Source organism: Rhinolophus hipposideros, assembly GCF_964194185.1.
Source record: "Rhinolophus hipposideros genome assembly, chromosome: 9".
In the NCBI taxonomy this organism is placed as follows: domain Eukaryota; kingdom Metazoa; phylum Chordata; class Mammalia; order Chiroptera; family Rhinolophidae; genus Rhinolophus; species Rhinolophus hipposideros.
The window spans coordinates 71,188,376-71,202,608 of record NC_138055.1 but is presented as its reverse complement, the minus strand read 5'-3'; positions in this window follow the sequence as shown (position 1 = coordinate 71,202,608).

Below are 14,233 nucleotides of genomic sequence, written 5' to 3'. Positions count from 1 at the left end.
AGGCCTATTGCCACCCACCAACTCTCCATAAGGCCCAGCCGTTGAACGAGCCACTTTTGGTGTGCAGTCTGGGCTGGTTGACCCAGTGTTGCGTGTCCCTGGCGATAAAGCACTAGCTGGGCAGGGCAGAGTCCCAGGGAGTCTCATAACATGGCAGGTGGTTTTCACAAAAGTTAATGCACATTCAGTTCTTATGCCTGTGCCCCCCTGTGACCACTTCGCACAGCGCCCTGAGGACACCAGAGCCAGCCATAGCTCGCCTGGGGGCAGTGCCTGGCCTGTGATCACTTCGTGAAATGCCCTTGGAAGACCGCAACCAGCCACGGCTTGCCTCGGGTTTGCAAATCCCTGAGAGCTGCCTGAGAGTGGCTACGGCAAAGGTTTTGGGTCACTGTCCACCAAAATCTCCCCGGGCTGTCACTTGCTGTCCACTGCTGTAAAAGGCCTCCACGGCTTGTGAAGTGGGGATGGTCACCCAGGAGCCCAGAGAGCCCCTGGCAATGCAGCCCTAAGTGAGTGGGTAGGGGTTCCAGGGAGCTAAGGGGTGTGGTCAGTGGTTTCTATAAAGTCATTGCAGTGTCAACTCCTGCAACTGTGCTGGGCCCACGACCACCCCGCTAGAGCACTGCTGCCAGCCACAGACCGTCTCAGGCCCACATGTTCCTGAGACCTGCCCAGCAAATGCTGTGTTGCAGTTCTTGGGTTACTGCCCACTAGCAAACGTTTCCTGGGCCGCCGAGGGCCCACAGCTGTGGCTAAAAGGCTTCAGCAGCCTGTGGGGTGGGGCCAGCAGCCCAGCGGCCAAGAGTGTCCTGGGTGATGTAGCACCAGCTGTGTGGGGGGCCGAGACCCAGGGCATCACCAAGGCAGTGCGCACATGCGGATTCCACCAGACCAATGTGGTCCCAGACCTGACCCTTTGGGGGCGGGCTTAACCCTGAAAAGATGGCGCCCTCCTATAGGCCACAGGTGTGTCAGGCTCCACACAGGGACAGCAATGGCTCCTGTTCCTCCAGCTCCTACTCTGACCTTCCCCGCATATCAATGGGCCTCCTGAGCTGCTGACCCTCCACCAGAGACCAGGTGAGTGTTTGCAAGGTGTCTGCGTTTCCAGCCGCCTTCCACCCCACGGAGACTGGCTGACAGAGTCCTCGCTGATTTTCACTGCCAGATGCCGTGGGAATTCCTCTTCCTGGCACAGGACCCCTGGGCTGGGGAGCCCAGAGTGGGGCTGAGACCCCTCCCTCTTCATGGGGGACCTCTGCCACCGAGCTGTCCCTCCCTGCATTCAAACACCATCCATGGGCCTGGGGTCAGCCTGCTTCATGTCTCACCCCTCCTACCAGTCTCAATGTGGCCTCTTTATATGCTTAGATATAGGGCTTCTGTTCAGCTAGTCTTCAGATGATTATTGAGGTTGAGTGTGCTGTAATTTATTTGTAATTTTGGTGTGATCCTGGCATGCAGTAGGCTTGGCATTTACCTAATCCGCCGTCTTGGACCTCTATCCCATACCAAGCAAATTTAGGAGGTAGCATGGCACGGTACAGAGACATGGGTTTTAGAGCTACACAGACCTGTGTTTGGATCCTGGATCTGCCATTTACTAGCTGTGTGACATTGAACAACTTACTTAAACTGCTTTACTTTCCTTATCAGTTCTTTTCGTTGTCTATTGCACAAAGTATCCTCAGACTTAGTAGCTCAAAACAGCAGACGTTTATTCTGTCATAGGGTTTTTGTGAGTCAGAAATCGGAGTGGTTTAGCTGGGTGGTTCTGGCTCAGAGACTTTCATAAGGTTACAGTCAGGATGTTGGTCAGGGCCACAATCATCTGAAGACTTGACAGATTAACCCACTTCCCTCACTCACATGGCTGGCTGTTGGCAAGAGGACTCAATTGCTCTCCACTTGGGCTTCTCCATAGGGCTGCTGAGGCGTGTGCAGGGCAAGGCAGGTGGCTTCCCCCGGAGAGAGCGAGAAGAAAGCACAACGCCTTTATGATACTGTCTGTTCTGTCGTATTCTTTTATTCATAAGAAGTGAGTCACTGAGTCAGCTTACATTCAATGGAAGGGGAATTAGGCTCCACCCTTTGGTGGAGGGAGGAATGGCAAAAAAAATACATGGTTTAAGGTCATCACATTTGTAAAACAGAAATAATAATATTGATTTTACTGCACCCTGGAAAGAACCAAAGGTTAACATATAGAACAGTGCTGGCTTCAAAGTACATATTCATCTACTTAGTCTTTATTGAGTACCTACTACTGTGCTGTACGCTCAGCATACGATCATGAGAAAACTCAGCAGAGTTCTGCCCTCATGAAGTTCCCAGTGTAATGGGAAGATAGACATTAACCAGATAATACATAAACCAATGCAAAACCACTGCTTCGCACATGCACAATGCAACGTAGAAGGATTAGAACTAGTCGGGAAAGGTTTCTCTGAGAAAATAATGTTGACCTGAGATCTCAAACATGAGTAGGAGTGGACTAGGTGCAGAGAGAAGAGAAGAGCGTTCTAGGAAAGAGGGGTAAGACTCAGGGGTGGTGGGGGTGGAAGCATGGAGAGAACATGGTACTGGACTAGGCCACTGTGGCGGAGGCAGGAGAAGCGCTGCAGGTCATAGTACGAGAGGCAGCAAGGAACCGGCCTCTGCTCTGCTTTTCTGTCTGACAAAGAAGGGGAAACTCCATTTTACCCTCTTTTAGGAGATTGCTGTTGGCCAGGGAGTAGAGCGGGGGGTTGGAGTTGACTACAAAGGGCCGTGAAGGAGCTTTTGGGGATGATGGACTATTCTGTATCTTGATTGTGGTAGAGGTTACAAGAGTGTTGGAACACAAAGAACTGTAAAGAGGGCGAATTTTACTATATGTAAATTATACCTCAGTAAACCTTTTCTGCAGGCACGCTTATGGAGAGTTATCATAACATGGTGACTTTTCCTATAATATGGGTTTTGGGTTTCTTCCAAACAGTATTAATTCCTGCATATCAACAGAAGACGGTCAAAATGAAGTTTAATGCCACTAGTGGGGCTGTAGTTAAAACTCTGCAGTCAGTGAGAGTGAGGGGGTGCGTGTGTGTAAAAGGAATAAACGCACATCAAAGTAAACTAAATACAGTAGTTTTGTCATTAAAAGTAAGATGTTTTCATAAGTATGTGAAGCATGAATGGGGAAATTTTTCACTTTTTTCAGAGATAATGAATCAAGTTACTTAATGTACATGATGGCTTTTTTTGGTTGCTCTATTTTTATTCTGAAAAAAATGTTGCCGTATGAATACAGTTCTAAGATCCACAATGATACTTAACAATGGAATTTAAGAGACTATTATTTTGTTACAAACCAATAACAGATATGAAGCAAAACAGGTTTTCTTGGCTCAGAAGCTGATATAGTGCCTGCAACATTATCCTTAGGCAAGACACTGATGCTGTTAAGGTTTCGTGAATTAAAAATTTGAGAATAACACTGTGTTCACTGCAGCACTGGACTTCACCTTTTGGGGAAGCCAGCCACTGAAAGAGCGTGATACGGGTTTCTTGGTATGGATAATGTTTCTTGATCTGAGAGCTGGTTACACAGGTGTGTTCCATTTGTGATTTTCACTGTGCTGTACATTTATGATAAGTATACTTTTATGTACGTATGTTATTGTTCAGTAAAAAATGTTTAAAAATAAAAAAGAAATATATGGAACACCTACAGGAGACATGTGTCCTAAAACAGAAACTTAGGACATTAGCCCACATTTTCACCATGATCACAGATCACCCTGATGGAAGGCTACTGCACATGTGACCACAGAACTGTCCTCCTGTCTAAGACCCCTTGTTGAGCAGGAGGCTGTAGGAGGCAACACTCAGGAGGGGTTAAAGAGCTAAGAGACAGCAAATCAAGCCTAGCAATCAACAAGGTGGCACATATCAGAGCCCAGCCACCCTCACTGTCTCATTATCAGGTTTGGAACTTTACACAATAAATCCAGTTGCTTAAAAACTGACCCAGATGTTAATGTGTGACAATCTTTGTGCATAGCATTTCTGTATGGCTTGGAAGTTGGAAAATCTGTTTTCTAGTATTTCTCATGATTTCTCTATTTACAAGCAGATTTATCAAACACAATTTTCTTCAAGTCCCTTTGCCAGGGACTTTGGGGGATAAAAAGATACAGAAGACACAGTCCTTGGCTTCCATAAGGTTGTGATCTACAGGAAGAGAGCTCCACACCACAAAAAGATTGACCCAAAACACATAGCAGTAAATGAGATCCGAATGGGGGGAGTTCTGATTAAATGCAGCTATTAGCATGCGAGGTAAACTACTCTGTTCAGTACAGGACAGGGAAAGCTTCTCAGAGACGGCGGGACTTTAGTTGGAATTTGAAGGAAGGAATTTAAAGGAAAAAAGTAGACATGGAAATGTGAAGAGAAATTTCAGAAGAGAGATCAGCAGTGTAAACATAGATGCAGAAGGATCAATACACAAAGGGCACTTAATTGGGATTGCCTTGTGGCGCCGTCTCTGAGAAGACATATTCAGAGAAACTGTCTAGCACTAAAAGTAATTCATAGCTTTACTGGAACCTTTCAGAGGCTGTCTGCAGGGACTCACCCAATTGGTAATCCTTAGTATCACTTCTTAAAATATCCTTTTCTACATTCTGAAGAGGTCAAATACCTCACATATTGCAGCTGTAACTAGACCAGAGATTGGCAAACATTTTCTGTAAAGGGACAGAGAGTAAATAAATATCTTAGGCATTCGCAGGCCGCATAGTCTCTGCTGCAACTACTGAACTCTGAAGTTGTAGCACAAAAGCAGCCCTAGACAATATGCAAAGGATGGCTGTGGCTGTGTTCCAATAAAACTTTATTTACAATCACGGGGGGAGGCTGAATTTGGTCTGTAGGTTATAGCTTGCTTAGCCTGAAATGAGACCCATCCAATACCCCACAAACATGACTCTTCCTTACAACCTAAGTGTGTCCTTTTCATTTTTCTCCCCCATCCATCCTTTTGCTGGTTCTCTCTTCAAAATTAAATTTTATTCCTTCTAGCTTTAAAAAAAAAAAAAATTTATTCCTTCTGATGCCAATTCCTGTTCCGTGATAAAAATCAGGATCACCGGGCACAGAAAGAATAGGAATCTCAGACATACTAGGGAACTGTGGACTCTTTCTAACCAGGGAGAATGAGTCAATCCAAGTGACATTTTAAGAAAATTAATCTGGCAGGACTGTGTAGGATGGATTGTTTTGGAATAACAGAAAGAAAAGAGACCAATTAGGAGGCTATTGCAAAGAATTTATGCAATAGATGTGGAGCTCACATGTCAGCTAGGAATGCAAAGAAAGGATGGATGTGGGACAAAGTGTGATTCAAAGATTAACTGAAATGAAAAACCAATTAGATGCAGGAGAAGATGGCAGAGGAAGGAGTCGAAGATAGTAAGTGAAAGATTACTGAGATACAAAGACTAAGTAGGAAAATATTTGCACCATTTTTGTCTACTCTGCATTCTCCTCCTTCCCCCACAAATATCAATGTTTCTCGGGTTTCCTCCCATCCCTTCCACTCCCCTTCCCTCCCTTCCCCTCCCTTTCCCTTCCTTCCTACTTCATAAAATTTTCCTGGCTAACATGATTCAAATTCATAGCTTTGACTATGAGTTCTCAACTGACAATTTCCAAATCTGTTATCTCTATCCCAAATGTCTCTGGTGACCTGCAGACTACTTTGTTTAACTCTCTATTTGGTGTTTCCAGAAGGACCCATACATAGACCTTCAACTCGGGGTGCAGGTGAGGTTGATTTCACTCCACTTCTGAGCCCGTGAGTTAGCCTATCACTGTTTTATGGATGCAGGCAAAAGAAAAGAGACTCTTGGTTCAGAGACAAAGGTCCTTAATCAGCACAGCAGACAGCATGAGCCTCAGCACCCCAAGTCCTGCAAGAGTGCAATGGAGGGCCAGATGACATGTCTGTACACACACTGGATTGTGTGACAGGAAAGGGACACTGAGCTTTAGGAACCTGCTGCTTTATTACAAGCGATGAGCAAGCCTGCTCCTTGTCTTGCAAGGAGTCCCTCAGGATTACTCACTGCAAAACTGAGCCTGAGAAATGGCCCAGGTAGAGAGCAGTCAGGGCCTTGCGTCCTTGGCATACACAGTAAAACGTGGAGGTGCCCCAGGGAAGAAGGTCTGTTCCAACAGTCAGCATGTCCAACCGGAACTCGCCAACGTCTTCCTTAGACCTGCACGTCTGTTGTCAGTCTTGGTGAAGGGTACCACCCTCAACCCCAATCTCCTAAACCAGAAACCGGCAACTGTCTCAGGCCCACCCTGTTACTTACTCCCCGAATCTAAGTAGCCACTGTATTAGTCTCCTGTGGCTGATGTAACAAATTACCACAAACTGGGTGGCTTAAAACAGCAGGAATTTATTCCCTCACAGTTCTGGAAGCCAGATGTCTGAAGTTAAGGTGTCCGTAGCGCTGTGATCCCTCCAAAGACTGTAGGGGAGAATCTGTCTCTTGCCTCTTCCAGCTTCTGGAGGCCCCGGGAGTTCCCTCGTTCTTGGCCACGTTACTCCACTCTGCCTCTGTGGTCACATCACGTCCTCCTCTTCTATTTGTCAAACCTCCCTCTGCCTCATTCTCATAAGGACACTTGTCTTTGGATTTAGAACCCACATGGATACTCCTGGAATAACACTCGAGAAGCCCTTAACACAACCACTTCATTTGCCATATAAGTTTTTTTGGGTTTTGTTGTTGGGTATTTTTGTTGTTATTGGTGGTGGTGGTGGTGGTGGTGGTGGTGGTAGTGTGTGTGTGTGTGTGTGTGTGTGTGTGTGTGTGTGTATGTGTGTTTGCTATATAAGGTAATATCTACAGGTTCTTGGCACTCTAGTCACCAAGTTCTTTAAAGGTTCTAGCATAGTCATTTTTATACAATAAATTCAACTTATAAATATAAGTTATCTGCATAGAAGTAGTGGTTAAAGTGCTGAACGTGTAGCTAGTGAACAGTCATGTCAGATTCAAACCCAGGCTGTGTGACTCCAAAGTTTATGTTTTTAATCACAGCCTGTGCTGCCTTTTTAATAGTTGTCAATATGTTCAAAAGTCAGCAACTCTAAAAAGGAAGCACCAGCTTCAGTGGCACCAATATCCTTGGGTTGGCGAGGGCACCATGGACATATGAAGCCCTTTGCAGCACCCCCCCAAAAAACGACTCCCCATACTGAAAAATTCATACAGTACATGGATGACCTACCATTGAGCAACTAGGAGGCTGAATTCTTTCTAGCCAGTCCCTTTAGCTTTTCAGTTCAGTGCTTAGAGTTTCAGTCTGGGGAGTAGATATGATCCTGACAATCATCCGCCTTCCCAGTGAGTTCTCTGAGGAGGGTTGGTGTAATCTAGCGAGAGTCAGCGCTGATCAGGGTTATTCAAACCAGCTTCTCATTTCGCAGGGAATGTCTGCCCTACAGGCCTACGGAGAACACAGGAGCATAAATCCTTAAGACGTATGAAGCACTTTACACTTCAGAAGCACTTAGCTAAAATTAATTACCCAATTAATCTCCAAGGATGATAACCACATGATTTATTTTAAAAATTATCATTATTTATTAACAGATTAGAAAGCGGATGAAGATATTTTGCACAAGTTTCCACAAGGGAAATTGGAGTCACTGAGGAGCCAAATTCCAATCCCTTTAAGGTCTCTCTCTGCACAGAAAAGCAACAGAATCAGACTCACTGTAGCAAGTGGGGCCCACAGAGGGGGGACACTGGAATCTGTCCAACTCACTGTGTGAAGTCATGAAGTAACCAAACTCCTCAAGGCTTCTCGTTCTCTGTCGACCACAACTCTACAACTCTACCCCTGCTTCTCTTGTTAAGCTGGTAAGGTATTGAAGTCTTTATGGAAATGAAAATGTTTTATTCTGGGAATGTCGACTGACTTACATATTAAATTAATTAGAAATAAATTATAATTAAGCAAGAATGCTCTTTTCTTTCAAGGCAGGGCCCTATGGGGCCAGTTTATTATAGTTAAGTATTTCTCCCTATATATACTTTCATCATTTTTCCATAAAGAAAATTAAAACACACACACACACAAAGAATGCTTTTAAACTGCGGATTCCTTAACCATTATTTATGACATAAGTGGCTTTGCTGGTGATATGCTGTGGTTGGGAACACAGGATCTGGAGCCAGATGGCAGGTTCGATTCTTACTACCTGGCTGACTTTGGTCAAGTTACGTGCCTTTTCCATAATATGGGCATCATGATAATATCTGCCAGGTAGTGTCATTTTGAGGACTGATGAGTCAATATGGGTAAAAGCACTTAGTCTGATTCTGGGTACATGTTAGGTGCCCAATAAATGATCATTAGGACTTGGAACTATTATCACAACAAAAGGAAGACCTGAATGTGTCCCCCATTTCTCTATCTCCACAGCCTTTAAGCAGATGGGTACTGACCTAGCGTCCAGCAGACTCATTAACCCCCTCCAGCCCCTCTTACCTTTCGCTGATACCTCCATGTCTGTCTTTCCTAGTCTCTCTGTTACTCTATCTCCCTCTCTTCTCCCTACCTCCCCTTTTCTTTCTACCCCCCCCTTCCTGTTTCCTCACCATCCAAGACAATGTGGGACCCTATAATTGTCTGGTTCTGCTTGTGGGAAATATTTTTGTCTCATGAAGTATCATAGACAAACAACCAGCACCGGGAAGGCCTCTGAATGCACTCTTCTTACTGAACCAACCCTCCATGTCTGAGTCTCCACCCAACTTTTTATATGGTCTCTCTGCCTACTTGACTCTCTGTCTCCACCTCTGTCTGCTTCTCTGAATCTGTCTCTTTCTGACTCTCTCCTTGTCTCTTGGTCGCATGTCTTTCTCCATCCTCTCTGTATGTCTCTGTCACTATCTCTTGTTCTCTCTCTCTCTCCCCTTCGCTGTGTGTTGTCCCCTCAGCGATGGCAGGTGAGTTCCCTGGGCTCTCTGAAGACCTTCTGGTGGAAAAGAAGGGGAAGCCCTCAGAACCTTTGTGCGTTCCTCTGCATTGGGATATGATTGAGACGACTATTGCGCAAACTGGATTAATCAGTACAACCTGGCAGTCAGCTCTGGAATTTCAGGGACTCTGGTTGCTCTTGATAGCTGCTGAAGTAGGAGAGACTTTAAGCAACGTGTCTCTGAGCAGGTGTCTGAGTGAAGCAGAGATGATGACTCTAATCAAGACAACTTACATGAAAGTTAGCGGGGCCCATATTTAATGATACACATGGTCATGATTGTGCTGCATGGCAATTAAGCATAATGGTAGGGGGCTCATATAAATGACTGTAATTAGTATTACTTTTTCACGGCTAAGCCAAATTTCATTTCCCCTTTCTACATTGCTAATTACAGATGCTGATCTGTAATTAGCTGATCAGTGCTGATCAATGTCAATGTTAATAATGTCTTCATGTCACATTCCGTTTAATCATCACATCCCGTGAACATACACAGATCCAGACACACACACACACACACACACACACACACACACATACACACACACACACACTAAATAACAAAGAGTGAGTCTGGACCCAACTCTCTAAAATGAGGATTCCTTTGTCCCTGGCACACTTACTTTCTTCTGCAGGGCAGAGGTTTACTCTGCTCCCCCACAAATTCCCACCTGGTTCTCCTCCTTCTTGGCCCTGGAGCAATTGAGATCTCTTCAGGGAGGCTTGCCCACTGGCTAATGTCCTCTGTGAGTTTCCTTCTAATCCTGAAATTGTACTAGAATTTCAGGGTGTGTCTGTGGGGGACATATTGAAGAGCAGGGTTTAGTACCTTCATAATTATCATTATCATCTCCATCACAAAAAATGATAATTATTGGATTTTAATATATTTCAGATACAATGGTGTGTTCTTTACACCGATAATCTTTTTGAGCATGAGGAGCATTCTAACTTGGGAAAGTAAATTTTGAGGTAGGTGTTATCTGTATTTCTCAAATAAGAAAACTGGGATGTATTGAGGCTAAGTATTTGCCAAAGGTTACGGAGCAAGTAAGTGGGAAGTCAGGATTCAAATTCCGGGGATTTTGACTGTAGAGTACGTGATACGTAGGCAACTTGCTCTTCTAGCAAAATACAAATGATAAGGACAATTATTTTCTTCCCCTGAATCTTAATTTTTCTTTTTCACCAGTAACTATTTTCATAGGATAGGTCTGTCTCATTTTTATAGGAAAGAAGGGCTAATGGGTACTGGATGTTTGAAAGGGGGTCTGTTGTCAAAAACAAGAGAGAAAAGAATGAAGAGGCACAGAGCACAGCCAGTGTTGAGTTTTTTGTGAAAATCAAACTTGTTTTTCTTCCCTAAATGACCATGGTGATCATTTAGAAAGTACTCAGGATTTCAGAAGAAGAACTCTGGGCGTGAGGGCTGTGTACAGCCTTTCAGCAGTTCTAGTTGGGGGCTGCTTCCAGAAGAAGCTTTCACCTCTTCACATTCATTAGACAAAAAGTTCTCTGAGTGGCTCTCCGCTAAGACTTGTCCCCTAAAGGCAAAGTTGAGACCTTCACCTGGAAGGAGGAAAAGAAGAGTTTCAAGGACACAGAAGGAGAGAAGGGCTGAAGATATCACCCTGCTCACTGTGATACCCTCAGCGGTCAGGTCTAGGCTACTCACTCCTTTCACGAGCTGCCCCTCCCCCTGCTCTAGCCTTTGGGACGCATAGAGAGAGGCCTCTTTGTCCTTGATCCTGTTCCTGGACCACAGTGAGTGGTCCAGGGACAGGCACATGTTCCAACTCAAATCAATGAAAATCCTTTTCTAGGATTTAGCCAGCTGAATGTGGGGAGAGGGTCTCTATGGCCTGAGGACTGAAAAGTTGCCACTGTGGCCCTCCGTGTCCTTGTACCCCCATTTGCACATGACCTCAGCCCCTCACATTCTCCCACTCCTCTTGGTAAATCCAAATTGTCCACACAATGGCTGCTAATTAGTCAGAATTAGTCCTCCCTTTCCTGAGAACCATCTTTGAACAAATTTTCTCAAAACTATCTGAACTTCAGCTGACCCTGCCTGCTAAAGCCCTGTAAAAAATTCCACCCTCCTTCCCAAGTTAGAATGCTCCTCATGCTGACAGTTTTGAAAAAAGAGTTATGCTAATGGTTCTCTTGTTTTTTTCCACAGAGGATATGAGTAAGAGATGCTGAAATGCTAGCAGCCAGTAGGTCAAACCTTGTGGAGGAGGCAGCATGGGAGAATGAAATTAACATGGGAACAGGTGAGGAGATAAGTGCTGAAGGGAGGGAGAGAGAGAGATCCAACAGGCTTTATTTTTCCATTTCGTTTCTCTAAGGCCAGCACAACATCTGTTATTACCATTTTTGTTGTTGTTGTTGTTATATAAATGAACGAGTTAAAATGTAGGATGAAAAATAGAGAATCATAGCAGTCCTCAAATTTAGCTGCGCAAACATATAATGTTTTTCATAACTCTATACTGAAATGCACCCAAATTTAGAGCCTCTATGTCTAGGAATGAGGGTAAACATTATCTTGCCCTTTTAAGTAATTCATCCAATCAATCTCTTCGGGGTGAATTCTCAGTCAGAATCTCAGGGTTCTCCCCTCGCCCCTTGCCAAAATGTAATTTCATACAAATATAAAATGAATGTGTAAAAGATTTTTTATTTCACTCACTATTTAATGACAGAACCAGCAAGAAGTAAAAACTGATTCAAAAGAGAATCCAAAGAAGAAATACATTTATAAGCAATCAGGAATTCTGTACTATATTTGCTGACCATTGCAAAACTGGCCTCTTCCACAGAATGGAAACTGATGCATTTTCAGTGGACAAAATTCATTTGTATTTCTAAGAATGGGAATTCGTTGCATCACCATCAGCCTTCCACAGTTAACTTCAGTTTCCCCAGACTTGCAAAATAGTCAAGGACAATGAAAGACACAGACCCCTGTAGAATCAGATAGTCTTGAACGGGTTCTTTCTCCAGGGATTCTGCCAAGAATTTTATCAGCACAATCTGATCCTCTACACAGGTTCTACGGACTAGCTAAAATAGAAGTGAGATCTGAATAACTGAATTTGAGAAACTTCCTGCCAAATATGACACTATGGATTGCTGCCAAACTAAAAGTATTCTTCTATTTTCATACAGTCCCCAAATCCACTTCATGGGCATTGTGACAACACAATAGCCATTAAAATTTGGCTACAAATAAGCCAGAGGGAAATAAGTTTAAGATTTCAAAATCAGACAAAACAGAATATCTGAATATGGACTTGTAGCCCAAATTAGGAAAGCCTGGAAATCATGAAGAAAATACTTTACACTAGCACCCCTGTGATCTGGCCCCCATCTGCCTCCTGGACACACAGTATTTACATTTGGATATTTCATGCTGACTTTTTGTCTCAAGAAGCATGATGCACACTTTGGGTTCTGCAGAGTATCGAGACTCCCATGGTCTGGTGGGATTGCTCCTCAGAGCTCACAGTGGATTGATTACTCCTTACTGGGAGAAAAAAAAGGTCAAGTAAAGCACATTGAACACCTCACAAATGGAACAAGCAGGTGGAAGATCAGCCTCTTAGACAGTATCCCTCCTCATAGTTGTGAGAGAGGTGGAGGCAAAAGCTAAGCATCAATAATTGCAAAGGCAAAGCTCAATGAAGGTTCAGTACAGGCCCAGGTGAAGGAGCACCCATTAAAATTCTAGACTGAGGGTCAGAAGACTGAGAGGAGTCATACAGGTGTGCTCCATTTATTTTGCTTTCCTCTTAGTCTAAGACAGCCCTCCCTCTTGGGTTTAAATACCAAAGTTGGCATTGTACCCAATAGTACAATACTAGGTTCATTCTTTCATCCATCTCTTTATTCATGTACATCCTAAGCACATGTTGGCTCTCATCTTGGTGTTCCTAAGTCCTCTATGTAATTGTTTATATATTTCATGTTTAAATAAAAATGGCTGGGTCCCTCTCATACAACCTGTGGAGAGTTCAGTGACTTCCCCAAGATTTCTGCAAGCCCAAGCTGCTTCCATTGCTGTGCTCACTTCTTGCTCAGATTACCTGGTCCCATTAAACTCTCAACCCACCTCAAATTCCACTTCCCTTCATCCATTGTCATCTTACAAGGAAAAACCAGCACATGTTTTTTCGCCAATGCAAGAAGTTCACATGTAGTAGATATTAAATGAAATTTGAAACAATCAATAGTTTTATACTGCCAAGCAGCATAGTAGGTAATTTAAAATAAAACATGCCTCTTCTTAAAACCTCTTGAAAAATACACTAATCATGAGACATTAGGAGATATCTTTCTATCTATGTTAGTTAGGGTAACTAACATAAAAAAGAGTCTCCCAAATACAGAGACTAACAATGCAGAAATTGGTTTCATTCTCACATACCGGTCTTGAGGGGTGTAGTCGGGTGGATGGGATGACTCCACATGGTCATGCAGGGACCCAAATTCTTTCCATTCATTTCCCTGCCTTCCCCTAGGACCTGGTCCTGGACTGCACGGTCATAGCTGGGCTGCAGACAAGCTCATGCTCGCATTCACAGATAACACAGAGTGGGAAAGCAAGGCGAGCACATGTTTTCTAAGCAAGTGAGCAGACATCCCATGTATCCCTTTCCTGCACATTGCACAGTCCAGGACCACACCTAGCCACGGGGGGACTAGGAAATGCACCCTCTAGTGAGGTGACCATCTGCCCAGCTAAGCGCTATTACTCTGGAAGAAAGGAAGACACCTGGCAGCCTCCACCACACTGTGTCTCCCTCCACAGGATCCCTGGCCTCCCACCCTGGGATGGGGCCTCCATGTTCACTCATCCATCTCTTATCCTAAACTTCCCAACCTCTTTGTGATCCCTCTTTACTGTGGGCTGAATTGTGTCCCTCCCCAAAATTCATAACTTCATATGAAGTTATAACATCCAAGTAGCTCAAAATGTGACTGTATTTGAAGATAAGATCTTTGGTTTTTTAACAGTTTTATCGAGGTGTTATTGACATACAAAAACTAAAACTGTACGTATATAAAAAAATGTGATTGGTTTGAACATATACAAACAGACATGAAACCATCAATTAAGGAAATAAACTATACATCTCCTCCCAAAGTTTCCTCCTGCTCCCTCCGTTTGTG